General features: G+C 39.5%; 1 protein-coding gene across 3 annotated transcripts in view; it reads left to right on the top strand.

Moving 5' to 3' along the window:
- The window catches only part of MCPH1 (microcephalin 1), a 144,844-nt gene that overhangs the window by 83,503 nt on the left and 34,855 nt on the right, over positions 1-26,486 (top strand). The window lies entirely within an intron of this gene.

Here is a 26,486-nt window from a genome sequence, read left to right as displayed (position 1 = left end):
CTGGCAGTGATGAGAATGTAGTAGTTAAAAGAGGTGTCGTGTGTACTGAACGCTGGCAGTAATGAGAATGTACTAGTTATAACAGGTAGTGAGTGTACCAAAGGTTGGCAGTGAGGAGAATGTACTAGTTATAACAGGTGGTGAGTGTACCAGAGGTTGACAGTGATGAGAATGTACTGGGTACAACAGGTGGTGAGTGTACCAAAGGCTGGCAGTGATGAGAATGTACTAGTTATAACAGGTATTGAGTGTACCAAAGGTTGGCAGTAATGAAAATGTACTAGTTATAACAGGTGTCGTGTGTACTGAAGGCTGGCAGTGATGAGAATGTACTAGTTATAACAGGTAGTGAGTGTACCACACGCTGGCAATGATGAGAATGTACTAGTTATAACAGGTGGTGAGTGTACCAAAGGGTGGCGGTGATGAGAATATACTAGTTATAACAGGTGGTGAGTGTACCAAAGGTTGGCAGTGATGAGAATGTGCTAGTTATAACAGGTGGTGAGTGTACCAAAGGTTGGCAGTGATGAGAATATACTAGTTATAACAGGTGGTGAGTGTACCAAAGGGTGGCAGTGATAAGAATGTACTAGTTATAACAGGTGGTGAGTGTACCAAAGGTTGGCAGTGATGAGAATGTGCTAGTTATAACAGGTGTCATGTGTACTGAAGGCTGGCAGTGATGAGAATGTGCTAGTTATAACAGGTGTCATGTGTACTGAAGGCTGGCAGTGATGAAAATGTACTAGTTATAACAGGTGTCGTGTGTACTGAAGGCTGGCAGTGATGAGAATGTACTAGTTATAACAGGTAGTGAGTGTACCAAACGCTGGCAATGATGAGAATGTACTAGTTATAACAGGTGGTGAGTGTACCAAAGGGTGGCAGTGATGAGAATATACTAGTTATAACAGGTGGTGAGTGTACCAAAGGGTGGCAGTGATGAGAATGTGCTAGTTGTAACAGGTGTCGTGTGTACCGAAGGCTGGCAGTGATGAGAATGTGCTAGTTATAACAGGTGTCGTGTGTACCGAAGGCTGGCAGTGATGAGAATGTGCTAGTTATAACAGGTGGTGAGTGTACCAAAGGCTGGCAGTGATGAGAATGTGCTAATTATAACAGGTGGTGAGTGTACCAAAGGCTGGCAGTGATGAGACTGTACTAGTTATAACAGGTGTGGGCTGTACCAAAGGCTGGCAGTGATGAGACTGTACTAGTTATAACAGGTGTGGGTGTACCAAAGGCTGGCAGTGATGAAAATGTTCTAGTTATAACAGGTGTTGGGTGTACCAAAGGCTGACAGTGATGAGAATGTAGTAGTTATAACAGGTGGTGAGTGTACCAAAGGCTGGCAGTGATGAGAATGTGCTAATTATAACAGGTGCTGGGTGTACCAAAGGCTGACAGTGATGAGAATGTAGTAGTTATAACAGGTGGTGAGTGTACCAAAGGCTGGCAGTGATGAGAATGTACTAGTTATAACAGGTGGTGAGTGTACCAGCGGATATTACTTTATGAATCCATTTAAACCAGCTGCCTCTTGGTCGCATAATGATTGCTTTCAGCTCAATTATCATGTTATTTTTGTTGTTGTTGTTATGTATAAGAGAACACATTTATATAGAAAACCTTAAAAACCTTAAAAGAGCAGGTCTGGTTTAAATAGTTGTATCTGTTAGTTTCTGAGGTCTAGCCTATTAAATATGTCATGTTTGTGATATGAGCTAGATGATAGTCAACCGTGGTAACTCGGTTTAGAAAGATCAAATTAATCTGTTTGAGAGATGCGAAAATCCAAGCAAAGTTATAACTTGCCGAAGTAGCAAACCTGAATCCTTGTATTTATACAGGTTCTGTGCGAGTAACAGAACTGTACCTAAGTAAATGCTGCTCAGTTCTCTGCTCCTTAGTAAAAAATCGCTAGTCTTTATTGAGCAACTATGCTGACAGAGAACTCTTCATGCCTCAGTGCTAATCCCATATTTCCCCTTCAGTGATTTTTCTCAGCTAATCATCCTAAGTCTATGCCTCTTACCAGTAAGTAGTTTGGGAATATGACTCATTTCTGTCCAATAAGATGTGAAGGCAAGTCTTAAAACTGGGAGATTTCTGGAAAAAGTTTTTCCTCACTTGAGATAGCCCTGAGAAGAAATAGTCTCTTGCTCCTCAGAGCTTTGTTATGACTGGATGTAACTCCTGGAACTGCTACAGCCTGAGGTTGGAGCCAAAAGAATGAACCAAAGGAAGGAAGGGAGGAAAGAAGGAGAGAGGGAAGCCCTGAAAATCTGATAGCTTAATTCCACTGACATCACAGAGATGTTTTAATAATGGACAAAATTCTTCATTTGTTATGCTTCCCAGTTGCTTATCTGCAAAGCAAGGACCTACATCGCTATAGTTATGATATAACATATACAAATAATTTACTTTCTGTATGCATTTGCCAAAACGCTATATTTTATTTTAAATGTGGATGGTTTTCCCAGGTTTTACAACATCTTTTCTAGAGGAACAGTTATTTCATCCCCAACCATAAGTTATTTATCACTTGGCGAGTCCTTACTTTTCAAATGTCTTTACTCTTTTAAAGTCATTGCTTTCCAAATAATACATAGGAATATAAGTTATTGGATATTAATCTAGGATAATTTAGATTCAAGAAAAAAGGAATACAAACAGTTCTTCTGAAGGAAAGAGTTTAAATAGATAAAACCACAACTCAGAATCAGTGAGGCATGCCTATAGACTTTGTTTAAAAAATAGAATATGAGGCATTTCAGATAAACTTTTGGCACATACTTCTGTAGGTTTTGGATATGAGTTAAGATTTCGTTAATATATCAATTGTGAGTTTTTATACAAAAATGATATACTGGAGCAACTTGGTATGAAGCCATTCCTTTTCTGGTCTTCACTATTGATGATTTTCAATTTTGGAAACATTGTATTTAAAGTTACACATTTTTATTTTTCTGTAGAAATGTCCTCTACTTTTAATTTTTAAATAAATTTACTCTTTATTTAGTCATAATCGTCCAATTCTGTTCATTAAAATAGCACTAAAATCTTTCTCAGCATTGATATGGTTCCACCTTTTTTACTTTTTACTTTTTTTAAATATATTGTTCCAAGTCCTCAGATGAAGTTTTAACAAAAATGAGGAACAACTGATAGAAGAGTGGAATTAGAAGCAGTTTAAGAGGGCTGACATTTGGGGTGTAACCCTCGAGGGAATACGAGTCTCTCAAAAGGAACAGCAGCAGCCAGAAAGTCCCGTGAACTTACCTGTGTTCCCCCCAGCTCCTAAGGGCCAGGCTTGGTGAGTTTGGGCTTATACTTAGCCTGGCTGGTGGAAACGAGCTTCTGCCCTTCACCTGACTTAGACAATTTGAACACCAGAGGATTTAAATAAAGTTCAGAAGCCAGCCTTTTTATGCTCAGCAACTATCTCTGTTCTGGAGATGGTGAAGGGTGTGGCGCAGGCAACCCCTGCTTCCCCCACGGCCTCTGTAGTATTCCGTAGATCCTCTTCTCCTTCGGCCGCTAGCCTGCAGTATTCCCAGGCCGTTGGTCTTTTTTGTTACATTGTATTTCACTGCAGAAAATGTCACTGTCACCTTAGAATCTACTTACCTGATCCCATTGTTTATTTTCTTTTTCTTACAAACACAAATATCAGGACAGAAGGCTGGAAGAAATAGCTGAACAATCATCGCCCAGAAAGCAGAACAGAAAGACAAAGGGATGCAAAGTATGAAAAAATAAAATGAGAGGATCAAGCTGGGAGCCACAGCGTATAAAAAAAGGATTACAGAATGAGAACAGAAAATGTAGGATAAGAAAACTACCTAATGAATCATTCAAGGAATTTTCTTAGAATTGAAGGTTAAGAGTTACTAGACTTAAATCCCGGAAAACCCAAAGTGTTGCCATCAAGGCAGTTCTGGCTCGTGGTGACCCCATGTGTTACAGAGTAGGAACCGTGTTCTGTAGGATTTTCTTGGCTATAATCTTCATGAAAGTAGACAGCCAGGCCTTTCTTTTGCAGTGCTGCTGAGGTCAAAGTGTCAACTTTTAGGTTAGCAGTCGAACACAAACCATTTGTGCCACCCAGAGACCTTACAAGATTTGAAGGAATTAATATATACTCAGTATAATGGATGGAGGAAAAAAAAAAAAAAGGCCCAGACCAAGGCATAGTGTCTTGAAACTTTAGAGTATTGGAGACTAACCAAATATCCTAATGCTTACCCAGGAAGTACACACATAGAAAAGTAATTCAAATGACAGTGGTCTTCATAGTAGCAAATTCTGAAAGCTAGAAGGCCAAAATTTAAAATCCTGAGAGGACATTATTTTCAGGCGTGGAACCATCAAATTATCTGTCAAGAGGAGGGTAGAATAAAAAAGCATTTGCAGACATGTCAGGTCTCAAATTATGTATCTCTCATGCACCTTTTCTCAGGAAATCACTAGGCAAGCTACTTTAAAGGAGTAAACCAAGAAAGAAAACAAGGGATTGGAACTGCTGGGTATGACCATGATGGAGTAGCTAGCATCTGCCCTACCCTTTCATCATAAACAACTATGAAACCTAAACAGACAGCAGCCAACAGACAGCTAAGGCAGAGAAGTGAGACACTCGGTGTGATCACATTTCTCCAGGCTTTCTTCTAGAATTTTTTGGGGGGGTAGATTCCGAGTAGGAAGCACCCAGTGAACTTGCTGGGTCGAGAAGACAGAGATCAGAGTTGCAGACTGCTATGATTAGGTGATAAGGTGCTAGAAAGGGATGGGAAAACCACAAAGAAGGAGTCCTAGATGTCTGCATGGAAATTCCCTTTGAGTCCTTGGCCAACTCATAGGCTGTATGTGTGCAGGGTGAGACTTAGGGAGATTAGGGTAGAAATCAGCAGCTTGGAGGCTTTCTAATGATACCACTCCTTCTGTGTGTATTAGTTGAGATTCTGATGTAAGGACAAGCGCGCCTCCTTTTTATTTGTTTATGTCATATGGGCTCATAGATTCTTTTTTTTTTTATTAACTTTTATTGAGCTTCAAGTGAACGTTTACAAATCAAATCAGTCTGTCACATATAAGTTTACATACATCTTACTCTGTACTCCCACTTGCTCTCCCCCTAATGAGTCAGCCCTTCCATTCTCTCCTTTTGTGACAATTTTGCCAGCTTCCCACTCTCTCTATCCTCCCATCCCCCCTCCAGACAGGAGATGCCAACACAGTCTCAAGTGTCCACCTGATAAAATTAGCTCACTCTTCATCAGCATCTCTCTCCCACCCACTGTCCAGTTTCTTTCATGTCTGATGAGTTGTCTTCGGGGATGGTTCCTGTCCTGTGCCAACAGAAGGTCTGAGGAGCATGGCCGCCAGGATTCCTCTAGTCTCAGTCAGACCATTAAGTATGGTCTTTTTATGAGAATTTGGGGTCTGCATTCCACTGATCTCCTGCTCTCTCAGGGGTTCTCTGTTGTGCTCCTCGTCAGGGCAGTCATCGATTGTGGCCGGGCACCAACTAGTTCTTCTGGTCTCAGGATGATGTAGGTCTCTGGTTCATGTGGCCCTTTCTGTCTCTTGGGCTCTTAGTTGTCGTGTGGCCTTGGTGTTCTTCATTCTCCTTTGCTCCAGGTGGGCTGAGACCAATTGATGCATCTTAGATGGCCGCTTGTTAGCATTTAGGACCCCAGACGCCACATTTCAAAGTGGGATGCAGAATGTTTTCATAACAGAATTATTTTGCCAATTGGCTTAGAAGTCCCCTTAAACCATGGTCCCCAAACCCCTGCCCTTGCTCCGCTGACCTATGAAGCATTTATTTTATCCCGGAAACTTCTTTGCTTTTGCTCCAGTCCAATTGAACTGACCTTCCATGTATTGAGTGTTGTCTTTCCCTTCACCTAAAGCAGTTCTTATCTATTAATTAATCAATAAAAAACCCTCTCCCTCCCTCCCTCCCTCCCTCCCCCCCTCGCAACCACAAAAGTATGTGTTCTTCTCAGTTTTTACTATTTCTCAAGATCTTATAATAGTGGTCTTATACAATATTTGTCCTTTTGCCTCTGACTAATTTCGCTCAGCATAATGCCTTCCAGGTTCCTCCATGTTATGAAATGTTTCACAGATTCGTCACTGTTCTTTATCGATGCGTAGTATTCCATTGTGTGAATATACCACAATTTATTTACCCATTTACCCATTCATCCGTTGATGGACACCTTGGTTGCTTCCAGCTTTTTGCTAATGTAAACAGAGCTGCAATAAACATGGGTGTGCATATATCTGTTTGTGTGAAGGCTCTTGTTTCTCTAGGGTATATTCCGAGGAGTGGGATTTCTGGGTTGTATGGTAGTTCTATTTCTAACTGTTTAAGATAACGCCAGATAGATTCCCAAAGTGGTTGTACCATTTTACATTCCCACCAGCAGTGTATAAGAGTTCCAATCTCTCCGCAGCCTCTCCAACATTTATTGTTTTGTGTTTTTTGGATTAATGCCAGCCTTTTTGGAGTGAGATGGAATCTCATCGTAGTTTTAATTTGCATTTCTCTAATGGCTAATGATCGAGAGCATTTTCTCATGTATCTGTTAGCTGCCTGAATATCTTCTTTAGTGAAGTGTGTGTTCATATCCTTTGCCCACTTCTTGATTGGGTTGTTTGTCTTTTTGTGGTTGAGTTTTGACAGAATCATGTAGATTTTAGAGATCAGGCGCTGGTCTGAGATGTCATAGCTGAAAATTCTTTCCCAGTCTGTAGGTGGTCTTTTTACTCTTTTGGTGAAGTCTTTAGATGAGCATAGGTGTTTGATTTTTAGGAGCTCCCAGTTACCGGGTTTCTCTTCGTCATTTTTGGTAATGTTTTGTATTCTGTTTATGCCTTGTATTAGGGCTCCTAAAATTGTCCCTATTTTTTATTCCATGATCTTTATCGTTTTAGTCTTTATGTTTAGGTCTTTGATCCACTTGGAGTTAGTTTTTGTGCATGGTGTGAGGTATGGGTCCTGTTTCATTTTTTTGCAAATGGATATCCAGTTATGCCAGCACCATTTGTTAAAAAGACTATCTTTTCCCCAATTAACTGACACTGGGCCTTTGTCAAATATCAGCTGCTCATACGTGGATGGATTTATATCTGGGTTCTCAGTTCTGTTCCATTGGTCTATGTGCCTGTTGTTGTACCAGTACCAGGCTGTTTTGACTACTGTGGCTGTATAATATGTTCTAAAATCAGGTAGAGTGAGGCCTCCCACTTTCTTCTTCTTTTTCAGTAATGCTTTACTTATCCGAGGCTTCTTTCCCTTCATATGAAATTGGTGATTTGTTTCTCTATCCCCTTAAAAAATGACATTGGAATTTGGATCGGAAGCGCGTTAAATGTATAGATGGCTTTTGGTAGAATAGACATTTTTACTATGTTAAGTCTTCCTATCCATGAGCAGGGTATGTTTTTCCACTTAAGTATGTCCTTTTGAATTTCTTGTAGTAGAGCTTTGTAGTTTTCTTTGTATAGGTCTTTTACATCCTTGGTAAGATTTATTCCTAAGTATTTTATCTTCTTGGGGGCTATTGTGAATGGTATTGATTTGGTTATTTCCTCTTTGGTGTTCTTTTTGTTGATGTAGAGGAATCCAAGTGATTTTTGTATGTTTATTTTATAACCTGAGACTCTGCCAAACTCTTCTATTAGTTTCAGTAGTTTTCTGGAGGATTCCTTAGGGTTTTCTGTGTATAAGATCATGTCATCTGCAAATAGGGATAATTTTACTTCCTCCTTGCCCATCCGGATGCCTTTTATTTCTTTGTCTATCCTAATTGCCCTGGCTAGGACTTCTAGCACGATGTCCGGATGCCTTTTATTTCTTTGTCTATCCTAATTGCCCTGGCTAGGACTTCTAGCACGATGTTGAATAAGAGCGGTGATAAAGGGCATCCTTGTCTGGTTCCCGTTCTCAGGGGAAATGCTTTCAGGTTCTCTCCATTTAGAGTGATATCGGCTGTTGGCTTTGCATAGATGCCCTTTATTATGTTGAGGAATTATCCTTCAATTCCTATTTTGGTGAGAGTTTTTATCATAAATGGGTGTTGGACTTTGTCAAATGCCGTTTCTGCATCAATTGATAAGATCATGTGGTTTTTGTCTTTTGTTTTATTTATGTGATGGATTACATTAATGGTTTTTCTAATATTAAACCAGCCTTGCATACCTGGTATAAATCCCACTTGATCGTGGTGAATTATTTTTTTGATATGTTGTTGAATTCTATTGGCTAGAATTTTGTTGAGGATTTTTGCATCTATGTTCATGAGGGATATAGGTCTGTAATTTTCTTTTTTTGTAATGTCTTTACCTGGTTTTAGTATCAGGGAGATGGTGGCTTCATAGAATGAGTTGGGTAGTATTCCGTCATTTTCTATGCTTTGAAATACCTTCAGTAGTAGTGGTGTTAACTCTTCTCTGAAAGTTTGGTAGAACTCTGCAGTGAAGCCGTCCGGGCCAGGGCTTTTTTTTGTTGGAAGTTTTTTGATTACCGTTTCAATCTCTTTTTTTGTTATGGGTCTGTTTAGTTGTTCTACTTCTGTATGTGTTAGTTTAGGTAGGTAGTGTTTTTCCAGGAATTCATCCATTTCTTCTAGGTTTGCAAATTTGTTAGAGTACAATTTTTCGTAATAATCTGATATGATTCTTTTAATTTCAGTTGGTTCTGTTGTGATGTTGTCCTTTTCGTTTCTTATTTGGGTTATTTGTTTCCTTTCCTGTATTTCTTTAGTCAGTCTAGCCAATGGTTTATCAATTTTGTTAATTTTTTCAAAGAACCAGCTTTTGGCTTTGTTAATTCTTTCAATTGTTTTTCTGTTCTCTAATTCATTTAGTTCAGCTCTAATTTTTATTATTTGTTTTCTTCTGGAGCCTGATGGATTCTTTTGTTGCTCACTTTCTATTTGTTCAAGTTGTAGGGACAGTTCTCTGATTTTGGCTCTTTCTTCTTTTTGTATGTGTGCATTTATCGATATAAATTGGCCTCTGAGCACTGCTTTTGCTGTGTCCCAGAGGTTTTGATAGGAAGTATTTTCATTCTCGTCGCATTCGATGAATTTCCTTATTCCCTCCTTGATGTCTTCTATAACCCAGTCTTTTTTCAGGAGGGTATTGTTCAGTTTCCAAGTATTTGATTTCTTTTCCCTAGTTTTTCTGTTATTGATTTCTGGTTTTATTGCCTTGTGGTCTGAGAAGATGCTTTGTAATATTTCGATGTTTTGGACTCTGCAAAGGTTTGTTTTATGGCCTAATATGTGGTCTATTCTAGAGAATGTTCCATGTGCGCTAGAAAAAAAAGTGTACTTTGCAGCCGTTGGGTGGAGAGTTCTGTATAAGTCAATGAGGTCAAGTTGGTTGATTGTTGTAATTAGGTCTTCCGTGTCTCTGTTGAGCTTCTTACTGGATGTCCTGTCCTTCTCCGAAAGTGGTGTGTTGAAGTCTCCTACTATAATTGTGGAGGTGTCTATCTCACTTTTCAATTCTGTTAAAATTTGATTTATGTATCTTGCAGCCCTGTCATTGGGTGCATAAATATTTAATATGGTTATGTCTTCCTGATCAATTGTCCCTTTTATCATTATGTAGTGTCCTTCTTTATCCTTTGTGGTGGATTGAAGTCTAAAGTCTGTTTTGTCAGAAATTAATATTGCTACTCCTCTTCTTTTTCCTTATTGTTTGCTTGATATATTTTTTTCCATCCTTTGAGTTTTAGTTTGTTTGTGTCTCTAAGTCTAAGGTGTGTCTCTTGTAGGCAGCATATAGACGGATCGTGTTTCTTTATCCAGTCCGAGACTCTCTGTCTCTTAATTGGTGCATTTAGTCCATTTACATTCAGCGTAATTATAGATAAATAAGTGTTTAGTGTTGTCATTTTGATGCCTTTTTATGTGTGTTGTTGACAATTTCATTTTTCCACATACTTTTTTGTGCTGAGACGTTTTTCTTATTAAATTGTGAGATCCTCATTTTCATAGTGTTTGACTTTATGTTTGTTGAGTCGTTATGTTTTTCTTGGCTTTTATCTTGAGTTATGGAGTTGTTATACCTCTTTGTGGTTACCTTATTATTTACCCCTATTTTTCTAAGTAAAAACCTAACTTGTATTGTTCTGTATCGCCTTGTATCACTCTCCATATTGGCAGTTCTATGCCTCCTGTATTTAGTCCCTCTTTTTGATTATTGTGATCTTTTACATATTGACTTCCGTGATTCCCTGTTACGAGTATTTTTTTTTTTTAATTAATCTTAATTTGTTTTTGTGATTTCCCTATTTGAGTTGATATCAGGATGTTCTGTTTTGTGACCTTGTGTTGTGCTGGTATCTGATATTATTGGTTTTCTGCCCAAACAATATCCTTTAGTATTTCTTGTAGCTTTGGTTTGGTTTTTGCAAATTCTCTAAACTTGTGTTTATCTGTAAATATCTTAATTTCGCCTTCATATTTCAGAGAGAGTTTTGCTGGATATATCATCCTTGGCTGGCAGGTTTTCTCCTTCAGTGCTCTGTATATGTCGTCCCATTCCCTTCTTGCCTGCATGGTTTCTGCTGAGTCTGAACTTATTCTTATTGATTCTCCCTTGAAGGAAACCTTTCTTTTCTCCCTGGCTGCTTTTAGAATTTTCTGTTTATCTTTGGTTTTGGCGAGTTTGATGATAATATGTCTTGGTGTTTTTCTTTTTGGATCAATCTTAAATGGGGTTCGATGAGCATCTTGGATAGATATCCTTTTGTCTTTCATGATGTCAGGGAAGTTTTCTGTCAGGAGATCTTCAACTATTTTCTCTGTGTTTTCTGTCTTCCCTCCCTGTTCTGGGACTCCAATCACACGCAAGTTATCCTTCTTGATAGAGTCCCACATGATTCTTAGGGTTTCTTCATTTTTTTTAATTCTTTTATCAGATTTTTTTTCAGCTATGGTGGTGTTAATTCCCTGGTCCTCCAGATGTCCCAGTCTGCATTCTAATTGCTCGAGTCTGCTCCTCTGACTTCCTATTGCGTTGTCTAATTCTGTAATTTTATTGTTAATCTTTTGGATTTCTACATGCTGTCTCTCCATAGATTCTTGCAACTTATTAATTTTTCCACTATGTTCTTGAATAATCTTTTTGAGTTCTTCAACAGTTTTATCAGTGTGTTCCTTGGATTTTTCTGCAGTTTGCCTTATTTCATTTATGATGTCTTGAAACATTCTGTAAATTAGTTTTTTATATGCTGTATCTGATAATTCCAGGATTGTATCTTCATTTGGGAAAGATTTTGATTCTTTTGTTTGGGGGGTTGGAGAAGCTGTCATGGTCTGCTTCTTTATGTGGTTTGATATGGGCTGCTGTCTCTGAGCCATCACTGGGAAACTAGTTTTTCCAGAAAATCTGCTAAAAACAAATGCAGTCAGATCCCTATCAGAATTGCCTTTGGATTATAACCGCCACCTTGTTCCCTGTAAGGATGAAAGTCTGAGATTTGGATCATATATGCTTAGCTGTAGCTGGTTCTGTGTTTTTAGTCCAATTAGGGGTGGATTTTTGGTCCCTGGGTTTTTTTTTTGTTGTTGTTGTTCCTTCTCTCAGGCCGAAAGGGTGGGTTAGGAAAAGACCAAAAGAAAAAAAAAAGGGGGGGAAAGCAAAGCCGCTGCGGAGCTGGAGCCTTCTCCCTCTGGCTCAGGCAATTCCAATGTTAATGAAGCCGCCTGGGAAGGATGGGGGAGGGATCAGAGAGATAGGAGAGTAGCACCTCAGAATATAGCCACAGTTGCTTGTCTTGCTTGGAATGTCTGTTATATCTGAGATTCCCGCGGGGCGTGTTGCCTAAGTGTGCTGGCTGTGTGGAGATTGCCCCCAGGGGTGTGGCCCTCTGAAGCCACCTGCAGCCAGCGTCAAGGTTCCCCTGCTGGGACGCTTTACTCCCGGCTCCAAAATCAGTCGCTGCCTCCCGGGGACTTCTCGTCCTGCCAGCTGTGTCGCCGTGCTGCCTCTGAGGACCGGCTGGGCCCCCTCCCGGGGTGAGTTCAGGGGGGTAGGGCTGGGCCCCTTGTTTGCGCCGTCAGCTCCCCTGGGCTCTGCCCTAAATCAGGCGTCAAAGGTTACCTGACTGGGACGCTGGCTCCAGGCTCCGAAAACAATCACTGCTTCCCCGTATTTGTTCGTTTTCCGTCTCTAAATCTGTGTTTGTTGTTCAGGGTTCGTAGATTGTTATGTACTTGATCGATTCACTTGTTTTTCCGAGTCTTTGTTGCAAGAGGGATCCGAGGTAGCGTCTACTTAGTCCGCCATCTTGCCCCCCACCCAGATTCTTATTTTATTCAATGGGTTATAGTTCATTATTGTCATGGGGGGGCAGCATACACATATTGTCCCAGACTTGGCCACAGACATTTATAGACGGAGGGATATCATTTCTACCATCTTATTAAGAATTAGAAAAACTTATCGTCCTTCTGTCAGCTCATACCATTCCAAAGTGATTTGACTTATTCTTTCGCTAGAAGTCTCTTTGCAAAGGAAGCTGCTTCTGTTAAGCATTTCAGCGCCCCCACCCCCACCCTTTTTAAGTGTATTACCAGTTTTTTGTCTTGTGGTCAATAGAAACAAAAAATGTTCGTAATCCTCTATACTCTACCAAACATAAACAGTTCTTGAAGATTCAGCATGTTCCAAGCCAGATCTTTATCTTTCTCCACAAATACAGGTATTCATTTTCTCTCTCTTTCCACCCACTCATTCACTCTCAACCTCCTGTGTTCCTGTTACTAATTATCAGGTAGAAACCTTGAAGTCTTCCTCAGTTCCCACGTAAAGTTTCGTTTATTCTGCCTCCTGATTATCTTACCTCCAATGTCTTCTTTTTCTCTCCATCGCCATACCCCTTGGTGCTGACCTCCGTCCTTTTTCATCCAGGCTTTTGCAATAGTTGATTATATTTTTCATCATACCTACAGTTTTGCCACAAGACTTTTGTAAGGTAAATTTCTTAAGTGACATTGATGAAGTCATACCAACTATTCTCAGATTCCCAAAAGAGCCACCTTCTTTCTCATCTGTTTCTTAACAGATTTATTCACCTGTCTGCAAAAGTCCTTTTCCTCCATGAAGCCTTAGCTTGATCACCTTTTTTGTTTAAGACTTTGCTGACCATCTCCCTCCCTTCAGGCAGATAACACCCTTTCCTTTGTACTCTCAACTATGCTTATATTTTAGGATAGCTATAATTTTATTGGATTATAATTATTGGTTAAAATATTTGCCACTGTGAATACCCTGTGCTTGGTATATTGCCAGGCTCATTAACTACTTAATGACTAAACAAATTTTAGTACCTGACAATATTCTTTCTTATGGATTGAATGATTCCATTTCCCTTAATTATTCAAGAATTTTTCTAATCTTTCATCACTTATTGTTTCATACTAACCAAACGAGTTAAATTTGAAATTAAAATGCTTTAAAAGATACTTATCCTATTAAATTTTGTTATAAGGTTTTGACAAAAGATCTAATGAGCTGACTGCTTCTTGGGTAGTAAAGACCTTTATCAAAACTCTGTTCCCATGCATTTAAAACAAAAGTGTAGTAGATGTGAAACACAACATGTATTTGATGATGAAGGAGATGACTTTATTCTGACTGTTTTAATAGGTAAAGCATTCATAAATTACGAATATTCAAAGAAAAGGAAGGGCACTTGTGGTCTTACAGAGTCAGGTAATAAGGTAGCAAGTCTTACGGGAGCCATGAGCAAGAATGGAGATGGCCTTATCTGAGCCATTTTTAAGAACTGCAGCGAATCTTACCTTGGAATATGTGAAAGCAGGGTGGTACTTTGGGGTTAGCATCTTCCTGGAACACAAAAGGGGAATTTCCTTTACCAACACTGTTTTCCAGGAGCACATGGCTCAAGTTCAACATTATCAGCCCTTGTCTTTGTTCAGGGTAAGTGTCACTCCTCACTGAACAACTCAGGGTTGACCACAAAACTTCTGAGTTGTGTGAAACAGGATCTAAGACATAGTCACTGGAGGATTCTCCTTGGCATTGTTCCTGTGAAATCAGTCGACCCATCTGTTGAGAGGTGGTGGCAGAGGTCAACTGTTCCAGGGTCCTGGAGATCAGGCATCTTAAAAGAGATATTCCTAAAATGCAGAGAGAAATATTAATATAAAAGGATGTGATAAAGAGCCAGGAAGTAAACCCCAAGGGTAGCCAATCTAGTGGCGTCTGAGAAGGTAGAGGAGGGAAATTTGGGGGTTCTGTAGCACTCATTGCTGAATTTTTTGAGGTTCTCAGACTAGCATGTCAGTGTTCTTGGTGGTGGTGTCCACAGTCTTGATTACCTTTCATACAAAGGTATGCATAGTGACCTAGACTATGAGAAATCCAGGTCCATACATGGTCTACCGCTATAGCAAATCCTTTGAGGTTTATATAAAGTCACTGGCCTTGAGCATTCAAGACTACTTCAGATGCTGGGGAAAATGTAACCTAGAATCCCAATAGGGATCTGTGCAGTCAGGTCACAGTTTTAGGTAACACCAAGTCAGGTGGGGGAAAAGAATTGGAAACGTTATTTATAGGGTTGTAAAAAAAAATTTTTTTTTTTTCACCTTAGGCAAGTACGTATCAACAATGTAGGCAAGAAAACAGCATCTGGTCTAATTTGCAGGTAGTTTTTTTTTTTTTTTTCACCAAAACTGGTTTTTCCCATACAGGCAAGAAAGTCAACTAAATTTCTACCAGACAAAATGGAGTTTTAATATTCATCAGTTATCTACAATATACCAAACAAAAACCAAACCCATTGCTGTTGAGTCAATTCTGACTCATAGCGATCCTGTAGGACAGAGTAGAACTACTCCATAGGGTTTCCAAGGAACAGCTGGTGGATTCAAACTGCCGACCTTTTGGTTAGCAGCTGTAGCGCACCGTAACTCTTAACCACAACAGAGAATCCCTCAGGGAGCAGAGGAGCCACTGAGGCTCCACAATATACAAAGATGCACAAAATAACGCAAAGACAATGAACAAGAGTAGATTCTGATAGCCCACAAGGGTGTACTAATGACAATTTATAGTTTCCCATTGAAAAAGAAAAAAAAAAGTTTTCTGTATTCCCTCCCCTATTGATTAAAGATAATCTCGAAGAAAGGTTATTCCTAATCACAAAATAAGACTGTTCTCATTAAGTTTACGTAGGTGTAACAGTAATGGAAAGAGCCCTGGTGGCACAGTGGTTAAGCATTCGGCCATTAACTGAGACCCTAGTGCTTTGAACCCACCACCTGCTCCGCAGAAGAAATATGTGCCATTCGGCTTCCATAAAGATTACAGCCTTGCATAATAAAATCTATTAAGAAAACATTCTGCATCCCACTTTGGTGCATGACCATCTAAGATGCATCAGTTAGTCTCAGCCCACCTGGATCAAATGAGAATGAAGAACACCAAAGACACAAGGTAATTATGAGCCCAAGAGACAGAAAGGGCCACATAAATCAGAGACTACATCAGCCTGAGACCAGAAGAACTAGATGGTGCCCAGCTACAACCGATGACTGCCCTGACAGGACACACAACAGAGAACCCCTGAGGGAGCAGGAGAGCAGTGGGATGCAGACCTCAATTTCTCATTAAAATACCATACTCAATGGTCTGACTGAGACTAGAAGGGCCCTGGAGGTCATGGCCCCCAGACCTTCTTTTAGCCCAAGACAGGAACCATTCCCAAAGCTAACTCTTCAGACAGGGATTGGACTGGACGATAAGATTGAAAATGATACTGGTGAAGAGTGAGCTTCTTGGTTCAAGTAGACACATGAGACTATGTGAGCAGCTCCTATCTGGAGGGGAGATGTGAAGGCAGATGGGGACAGAAGCTGGTTGAATGGACACGGGAATGAATACAGGGGTGGAGAGAAGGAGTGTGCTGTCCCATTAGGGGGAGAGCAGCTAGGAGTACATAGCAAGGTGTGTATAAATTTTTGTATGAGAGACTGACTTGATTTGTAAACTTTCACTTAAAGCACAATAAAAATCAAAAAAGAAAGAAAAAGATTACAGCCACAGAAACCCTATGGGGCAGTTCTACTCTGTCCTGTAGGAGTGCCATGAATCAGAATCAGCTTAAGGACAATGCGTTTGGGATTTTTGTTTAACAATAATGGTAATTTATGTTGTAGGACTATAAGTTTCATTTGTGGGAAGTTTTCAAAGGAACCTTCAAGTGCACTTTTAAAAGCCTCTTGAGGTTAGAAAGTCAAGCCTAGAACATGCTGTCAGATTTCACCTGCAGTGAAATTTGGGTGAATTCCTTTCTTATGAAGTTCTCAAGCTATCTCAAGATTCCTGAGCCTGCTAAGAAGTGACTTTCCTTACTTATTTGTAAGACTGCTCTTGTAGTTGTTAGGTGCCATCTTATCGGTTCTGACTCATAGTGACCCCACGTACAACAGAATGATGCACTGCCAGGTCCTCTGCCATGCTCACAGTCATTGCTGTGTTTGAGCCCTTTATTGCAGCCACTGTGTCAATTATCTCGTTGAAGGTCTTCCTCTTTTTCACAGACCCTTTACCAAGTGTGACGTCTTTCTCCAGGAACTGGTCCCTCCTGATAACATGTCCGAGTATGTAAGACGCAGTCTCCCCATCCTCGCTTCTAAGGAACATTCTGGCTGTACTTATTCTAAGGCAGATTTGTTCATTCTTTTGGCAGTCCATGGTATATTCAGTGTTCTTCACCAACACCATAATTCAAATGTACCAGTTCTTTTTTGGCCTTTTTTATTCATTGTCCAGCTTTTGCATGCATATGAAAAAAATGCATATGAGGCGATTGAAAATACCGTGGCTTGAGCCAGGAAGACATTAGTCCTCAAAGTGACATCTTTGCTTTTTAACGCTTTGAAGAGGTCTTTTGCAGCAGATTTGCCCAATGCACTACGCCGTTTGATTTCTTGACTGCTGCTTCCATAAGCGTTGATTGTGGATCCAAGTCAAATGAAATCCTTGAGAACTTCAATCTTTTCTGTTTATCATGATGATGTTTTTTGGTCCAGTTATGAGGATTTTTGTTTTCTTTATGTTGAGGTGTAATCCATAGTGAAGGCTATAGTCTTTGATCTTCATCAGTAAATGCTTCAAGTCCTCTTTGCTTTCAGCAAGCAAGGTTGAGTTATCTGCATATTGTAGATTGTTAATGAATCTTCCTCCAATCCTGATGCCCAAAATTATCCAAAGTAATTTCTGTTTCATGGAGAAAACTAGGAATGGATAATTGTGCACTGATTGTCAAACATCAGCACTTAGGTGCTTCTCAAAGTGAAGGAAATAAACATTTCATTAAAGAACCATATTAAAAAAAAAAACCATAAATTTAAGCTTATGCTTAGTAATCAGCATTTTGATATTCTGTCTTACTTAAGAATGATCTAGGTACCTAATGAATATCCATTAATTAACTAAATGAGCATCAGTGTGAGATTTTAAATTGCTCACAAATCCTGGAAGTTATCTTCAAGCTTTCATACTATAATACACAATTACAGTAAAATATAGTTTATCAGAATAATGGTTCATTTGGTTAAATACAAATAACATTTTTCATAATCTTAAACATTGAGTAGTGGTGCCCCTGGCTGATTCGATTAGTAAACCTGTATAAAAGTTTGGAAGAACATACCTAAGTAGAATAAAGATGTATACGTTACACTAATAACTCAGAGAAGACATAGCTGTTTTTTTAAACCAAAAATATTCAACTAATCTCATTTTCCAAAATTTATGTAAATTATGTTAACTTGGAATCTTAAAACATTTGAGTTAGTTTCTATAAGAATACATTTTTTTTTAATACCACATTTGAAAGTATTATTGGGAGTCAAACTCCTTAACTTTTGACCTTTAGAAATATTCCATTGGTAAGTGCTTTTTTATTTCTAAACCAATTAGAATAGAGCTTTTTTAAGACAACAGTATTATGTACTTTCTTCCTTTCTGAATTACAGGTATATAAACATACACGCAGAGAGAGTTCATAGTTGCAATTCTAAAAATTTAGCCATGTGTCAAACAGAAACACAGAAAATTCACCAGTAAATGTATATGTACTTCCTGGTACATGAAATTCTTTATTGATTTGAGCTCAAAATAGAAAAATAAGCAAACAGGAAAAACTAACAAACCAGATTCTCTATCATCTTTCACCCAACAGAGACAAGATCTCTATAATCCATCAGCTATTTACGGAGATCACCAAATGGTGAGACCACAAAACCCAAAGAAGCTGGCACCAGAAAACAAGGAAAGAATACTCAAAACATTGAATGAAGGATCTGACCTTACTGGGCCCATGTCAATAAACTCAGACTGATCCAACTTTATGTTCCTTGCACCATTGTCCACACCCTTAACAGCCATTTCCACACATATTCCCCAGGCTAGGCTAGGCCAGGCTAGGCAGTCTAGCAGTTTTTTTGGAGTGTAGCTAGTGTACCTCCTCCTGGGTCACCCTTTGTACTTAACCTTTTGGGGCTTACTGGAACTTAAGTCTTCTACACTTCTGTACTTTTCACTCTGACAAAACTATAGAAAGGAGTCAAACATGCAGTCACCCAGAGCCTCTCTTCTCGCCACTACTTGATCTATTGGTGGTGATGTTTTAGGTATTAATATTGCATTTCATGCCGTAGATTAGCAGGACCCTCCTTATTATTGGAGGCAGAGTCATCATTGACTTTAAGACTTGTCAGACTTGAGAACCAATTTAGAAAATTCATCCTTATAACCTTCTTTCTCTAGAACCACTCTCAGTACCAAACGTTTTGGGCTAGGCTCTCTAAAGAAGCAAAACCTGTGATGTGTACACACACATGGGCACACACACACACACACATACATATTTAGAGACAGAGAGGGAGAGATTCATCTCAAGGAAATGGGTTACAGCATTATACCTGTACCCGTTACCGTCGAGTCGATTTTGACTCATAGCAACCATACGAGTACACCATTATTACACCATTATAGAGGCCGGCAAGTCCCAATTCTGTGGGTCAGACATCTGGCTGGAGGCTTCTCCTGACTCACATAGATGTAGGAGCTGATGAACCCAAGATTGGCAAATCAGACAGCAGTCTACTGTCTCACGGGCTACAGAGGTTGACGAATCCAAGATTGGCAGGGAAGATGGTAGGCTGCTTGCTCAGAGGCTCTTGAGTCTGACAGATCCCAAGGTCAGCAGGCTATAATAAGGAGGCTGCTGGCTGATGTCCCAAGAACCAGAATCAGATGACTATGAGCTGAATGCAGGATCTAGAGCAAGCAACTGAGCTTTGCCAGAACGTCCATATATATATTTGTTCAGGCCACATCCCAAGGAAACTCCTCTTACAATTGATTGGCTGATCACATCAGCTCACATCATGGAGGATGACTACATCATTACATAGCTGCCAAATTACATCATTACATAACTTTCAAACTACATTGTTACAAAATTGCCAAACCACCGAGAACCATGGTCCAGCCAGTTGACGCACAACCTTAACCATCACGGCTACAAAAATATTTTCTGAATTACAGTCTTCTTCTAGGTCTACTAGCAACTGGTTGTATTTCTTATGTTCTTTTTGTATAACTGATTGTTATGTCTTGGGAATTTTCCAATAGTTGTAGCATTCTAAAGGGTGAAAATTACATTGATTTAATTTATATAAAGTTAACTTTTTGAATAAAAGCTTCAGTAGAGCCTCCTGATTGCCTGCTATGTTAAAGAGCTATAATGGATAAAGGTAGTAATTTGACTGTCATGCATTGAATTGTGTCCCCCAAAGATATGTGTATCAGCTTGGTTAGGCCATGATTCCTAGTATTGTGTGGCAGTCTTCCATTTTGGGGATTGATGTAATTTTCCTATGTGTTGTAAATCCTAATCTCTACCTTTGGTTAATGAGGCAAGATTAGATTACGTTAAAGAGGACCAGGGTGGGTTGTAACACCCTTACTCAGGTGACATCCTTGATCCAATGTAAGGGGAGTTTCCCTGAGGTGTGGCCTGCTTCGCCTTTTATCTTAAAAGAGATCAAAGGAAAGGGAAGTGAGCAGAGAGTGGGGACCTCATACCGTCAAGAGAGCAGCACCAGAGGCAGAGCATGTCCTCTGAACCCAGGGTTCCTGTATGGAGAATCCCCTAGGCCAGGGGAAGATTGATGACAAGAACCTTCCTCCAGAGCCAACAGAGAGAAAGGCTTTCCCTGAAGCTGATGCCCTGAATCTGGACTTGTAGCCCACTGGACTGTGAGAGAATAAATTTCTCTTTGTTAAAGCCATCCACTTGTGGTATTTCTGTTATAGCAGCACTAAATAACTAAGACCTTGACTTTTTGAGCTGTTTTTGCAGTATTTGTTGTACTTCTTGCCAGTTAAATAAAATATACACCTGGATGATGTATCTTAAAATTTATTATAAAAATTTTCAAACATGGAGAAGAATTGAAATAATAGGAATACCCATATAAAAAAATACCTACCACCTTATTAAAGAATAGTTTTTTTTTTTTTAGAAAGTTGCAATTATGATTCTCTTACTAATACAAAGTGAGTAAGTGTCAAATATTTTATTTAACTCATTAATTATTTAGGGAATCAGAAAGGTGTTTTGTCCTTATCAGAGAAGACTGTAGAACGGAGACGTTGGTAGATTACTTGGAACGCTAAGATGACTTTGCTCAGTAGGTGTAAAACTCCTCGTCCACCGTCAGTTGATCTTCCAGTGGGCAGATTCTGCATTTCTGTGGACAAAAATTAATTTGCATTACTATTATCCAGAGCCCTGGTGAGACAGTATTTAAGCACTCAGAAGCTGACCGAAAGGTTGGCATTTGAACCCACTAGCCACTCTGCAGGAGAAAGAAGTGACAGCCTGCTTCTGTAAAGATTACACCCTTGGAAACCCTACAGGGCAATTCTGCTCTGACCTAGAGGGTCACTCTGAGTTGGAATCACCTTGACGATGGCAAATGGGTGGCCGATCATTTTTATACAATTTACAGTTTTTTTACTATTTACAGGGTATAAATAGTTCACTCAGTAATTTTTTGTTCCATTTGAAAGTATTTTTCACAGTTTTTCTCTACAGTTTCCCTCTTTTATAGTCAAAATAATCTCAAAGAAGGATTATTCTGCTAACCGATAAGGCTGATCTTATTAGCTATTGCTTGAGTGTTCACATAAGGCCAGGAAGAGTGTTTTTCGGCCTTCTTAAGTAAGTTCTATAAAACCTAGAGTGATATTGCTGTTAGCTGCTGTGCAGTTGGCCCACAGCTCATGGCAACCCCACGCACCAGGGAATGAAAGACTGCCCAGTCTGTGCTGTCTGCATAATGGGTTAAGGACTGAACCACCGTGATCCGTTTTGGCAGTAGATCTCCAGGCCTTTCTTCCTAGCCCATCTTAGCCTGGAAGCCCTGCAGAAACCTGTCCCGCATCATAGCTACGTGCAACCATCCAGTGACTGACGGGCGGTGGCTGCGTGTGAGGTGTGTTGACTGGAAGGCAGAATTCTACCGTTGAACCACTGTCTGAACATTTTCATAAGGAATTTCAGATTGAATTCTTAAGACACTCTGCTATTTGCTGTCCTAAGGCTAAGAAACCAAACCCAACAAACTCTTTTCACCAGATTTCACCTGCAGCGTTTCTGTATTTGGGTATATTTCTCTCCTTGAGTTCCCCAAAATATCCTGAAGTTCCTAGCCTTTCAGGAAGTGACCTTTCTTAGCACACATAAGCCAGACACTTTGTAAACTAGTTAACAGTCTGGATTCCCCAAGAGTACTTTGTAGGAATAACGAAAACAAACCTGTTGCTGTTGAGTCAGTTCTGACTCCTAGCGGACCTATAGGACAGAGAGAACTGTCCAGTAGGGTTTCCAGGGAGTGGCTGGTGGATTCAAACTGCCCACCTTTTGGTAAGCAGCCGAGCTCTTTAGCCACTGCACCACCAGGGCTCCCTGGTAGGTATTATCCTATCTTAATAAACTGTCTAGATTTTCTCTGATAACTTTTTCGATTTTTGCCTTCCCTAAATTGGATCCCAAATATAGAAAAAATAATACTTTAAGGTATCTTTTATACCTGAAACTATCTTTAAGAATTGTGAAATCAGAAGACACACTGAGGTAAAAAAAAAAAAAATTTTATCATAGGTAAAAACCAAATAGATAAAATGTAATAAATATGAATATTTTAGAAATTATGTGCTTTATAGAAAATCCCTGATACTGTTAATCCTTAATAGATTTTACCTTCAGGAAAACACAGATCAAAACTCTTATGTAGTAGTTCTGTCTAGTTTTCTTGTATTTAGCATTTTGAGTGGTGCTTTGCGAATATCTAGACAACAGTATAGTGTTAGCAGCAGTCATAATTTCAGTAATTATTTAAAATGGTAACTTGATCAGAGTCTGACTTCTATAATTTGAACCTAGCATTTTCTAGGCAATGGATTTGGGGATGTACAACACACTTATCTATGAACATTTATAAAATTATAGATGTCTATAAACATGTAAAAATACAGGTGTCCAGGACCTAATCAAGGCTCACTGAATCTCTTTACTTGATATTTGGTATAGTCTTAGTATATGTCTGTTGTTTCCCAGGGTTATCAGGGTGTGTCTCAGGATTTTACCCCTGCATAAAAGTTATATTGATCCTTTTGTAAATAGATCTTTTTGTTTTTTATAAATCAGAGGGAACATTCAGTGACTTCTTTGAAAATAAGCTTATTCGCTGTCCATAAAGAAGTTTTGTCTAATCGCTTTTGGTAACGGCTCTTTTATTGTTTTGCTTGCCACAAAACAGCCAGATGTCCTTGTCAGTTGCGGTATTCCTGTTGTGAACTCTTATCAGGCCTTTCGCGTTAGGAATTATCAGTGATAAACCAACCACAGCAGTTTTCAGTTGACAGCTAGTTCTGTTTTTTTCTGGTCCTTGCCTGAATTCTCTCAGTCATGTACAGGCGAGAGTTTGTGTCCTCATCAAGGGACTAAGAAGATACCAGGTCATTTGGATGCTTGATGCTACAGAGAATAAACTCTTGAATATGAGCTTCCAACGGCCCTCCTTAGACAACGTTCAGACCGTACACCTTTGGGCTGAGTCAGGATTTCCAGACCGTGCCTTAGTCAAAAAGCTGACCGCTTTATGAGACTGCTAACTTGAGATCCAACAGAACAAGAATTATGTAGAAACAAGTAGACAGATGAAATAATTTTACTGTGGTTAATTTAGAATATTGTTTTAGTGTTCTATTTTCCGAGTCTATTTATAAAGAAGCCCCTTCTCTTCCTTTTTAAGGTATCTGTAGTTCATAACAAAAAAGCTTCTTAAAATTATATCTGATTCTCAATAATTGCCTTGAAATTCTGAAACTCTTACTAAGTCTCCTTACTTTTCATGGCAATTTACTTATTTGTATAGTTTTAGAATATGTGTCCCTTCTCACTAGGATATAATTAGAAAATTTGGTTTTGCAATCGATGCCTTCCATGTATTTTTTCTTTCCATTTTGGGTTTTGACTTTCTTTGTAAAAATAGTTTCTCTCCCTCAGCCTGAGATGGGATGTACTGGTGAATGTTTGGTTGAATTGAAGCTATCCATTCCTTCCTTCATCCTAGACGTGAATAGCTGTCCTGTTTGTGTTTCTCTTTTCTTGAATGAGATTTATAGATGTTAGTAGATGACAAGGCAATTAACGCAAGAACCCCTGACTCATTGGCCATCAGATTTCCTCAGGAAAATTCTAGTCCCGTGAAGTTAGTTCTCATTAGATGTCTATTTCTATTCAGAAGATGCTTTCATCTTTACAAAATAACTAAAGATAAAATATTTAGTAAATACGGAAATTTATGAATCCTGTTCAGTCCCTTCGTAAGCAAGCCATTACATTTTGTTCTCTTTTTCTCATTCTCTAAAATGCCAGTCCTGTTTGATATTAAAGATTATGTCTTACATATTTAATACATTAATATTAAACACACTTTTCTCTTAAAAGTAAACATTAAAAGGAAGAATATTTTACTTCAGCCCTCCTGTGCTGTGAATGTCTTGGCCCTCACAACCTGGTAGTGTGTGTGTGTGTTCAATAAGGAAGAGGATGAGAGTCCTCAAGAAGTCCAGGTCAACACAGATGATAAAACCCGTAAGCACTTTTTAGTCAGGCTTCTGGTTGCAAAAACAACATCACTGTGCTGCCTCAAGTACTTATGAGTTTATCGTTAGATTTATAAATGAGATTTTGACTTTGTATTCAGGCCTCTTGGAGACCTTAATATCTTCAGGACACAGCCGTAAACTTTTCAAGTAGTCCGAAGGTCACTGTGTTGATTCAGCAAGAATTCTAGCAGTGATCTCGTTGAGGAGTTGTCCATTGATCCCTGTTCTAATGCACAGCTATTCATGTGGCTTTACTTGTTTGTATGTCTTTCTGCTTCTATTTGTGCTTCCAACTGCTAGCTTTCTTTTCAGACCCTCAGAGGAAAGGGACATGATCCACTTTAGTCACCATTGGTCACAGCAGTTAATCTTCTCTGCTAAGCCACCTCATAGGTCTGCGAGCATCTGATAGACTGGCTGTTCAAATCAGCTGTGAAAGAAAACTGATAGGGTTGTTTCCCCAGCAACCCTTGAAGGGGGCAGATTCCTAGAGTGTGAAAGATTGTTTCTGTGTAACGTTCTTTACAGTATTTACAAAATACCTAATACTATAATTAATGTCCCCAAAAGTGTGTGTATGTGTGTCTGTGTGTGTGTGTTAGCTCTTGTTTTCCATTTTGTATTTATCCATTTATAATAAATATTTAACAAGTATTTTTTGAGGGCTTATTGTCTGCCAAGCACTGGTCTAGGTGTTTTTGTAAAGCAAACAAAAATTCCTGTGCTCATAGAGCCGTGTTCTGTTTGTCAGAGAGTGACCGAGGTAGACAGTAAACAGGATGAATAAAATACATGATGTGATAAATGCTAAGAAGAAACATAAAAGAAGGAAATGGTGATAAGATATGTTGGTGAAGGGCTGCAGTTTTATGTAGGTGGGCAGGAGACAAGCTCCTTGAGAAGGTGCCTTTTGAGTAAAGACCTTGTTATGGATTGAATTGCGTCCCCCTAAAATGTGTCTCTACTTAGCTAGGCCATGATTCCCAGTATCGTGTGATCATCCACCATTTTGTCATCTATATGATTTTCCTATGTGTTGTAAATCTTGCCTCTATGATGTTAATAAGTCAGGATTAGAAGCAGTTATGTTAATGAGACAAGGCTTAATCTATAAAATTAGGTTGTGTCTTGAGTCAGTCTCTTTTGAGATGCAAAAGAGAGAAGTGAGCTGAAAGGCTGAGGGGGACCCCATTACCACCACCAAGAAGAAGAGCCAGGAGTGTGTGTCATTTGGACCTGGGGTCCCTAAGCCAAGAAGCTCTGAGACCAGGAGAAGATTGATGATAAAGACCTTTCCCCAGAACTGACACAGAGAGAAACCTTTCCCCTGGAGCTGGCACTCTAAATTCAGACTTCTAGCCTCCTAAACTGTGAGAGAATAAATTTCTCTTTGTTAAAGCCATCAGCTTGTGATATTTCTGTTATAGCAGCACTAGATGACTGAGACAGACCTAAAGGGGATTAGAGAGTAAGATATGTGGATGTCTGGGGAAAAGAACATCCCAGACAGAAGAAACAATAATAGATGGAAAGGCCCAGGCAGGCAGTAGTAGGCTTGTCATATTCAAGGACGAGTGTAACTGGAGCGTTGTGGGTGAAAGGAGAGGAGCAGGAGATGAAGCCAGGAAGCATGGGCACCTTGTGCAGGGCCTTTTATTCACAATGGTGTGTGCATCCATCGGAGGCTTTGAGGAGCAGAGTGGACATGATTTGACCTGTATCTTAACAGGGTGAGTGTGGTCTCTGTGTTAAGCATTAATTGACGTTTCAAGGATTTTAGTGGGGAGGCTGCTTAAAGGCTTTTACCGTAATCTCTATGAGAGATAATAGGAGGTTAAGAGTGGCTGTGGTGAGAAGTGGTCAGATGATGTATACATTTGGAAGACTGAGTTGATAGGATAGATGGATGGGTTGGGTGTGGAGTGTGAGAAAAAAACAAAGAGTCAGTGATGGCTAAAATGCTTTTAACCTGAGCAAAGGTAGACTTGCCATTAACTGAGATGAAGCTGTGGAAGGAGTAGGTCGGGAAAGAAATGATGGGAGTTTAGTTTTGGACATGGTAAACCTGAGATCCTTATTAGACCTCCAAAGGGAGATGTCAGATAGGCAGTAAAATATTTAGGTCTGAAGGTCAGGGAAGAGGTCTGTGCTAGAGATACGAAGTGGGGAATTGTCAGCATGCAGATGGCATTTAAAGCCACGAGGCTACAGGAGAGATCACCTACAGA

The sequence above is a fragment of the Elephas maximus genome, chromosome 12, assembly GCF_024166365.1.
Source record: "Elephas maximus indicus isolate mEleMax1 chromosome 12, mEleMax1 primary haplotype, whole genome shotgun sequence".
Lineage (NCBI taxonomy): Eukaryota > Metazoa > Chordata > Mammalia > Proboscidea > Elephantidae > Elephas > Elephas maximus.
The sequence above is the reverse complement of the archived record's forward strand: the minus strand, read 5'-3'. Positions and strand labels throughout refer to the sequence as shown.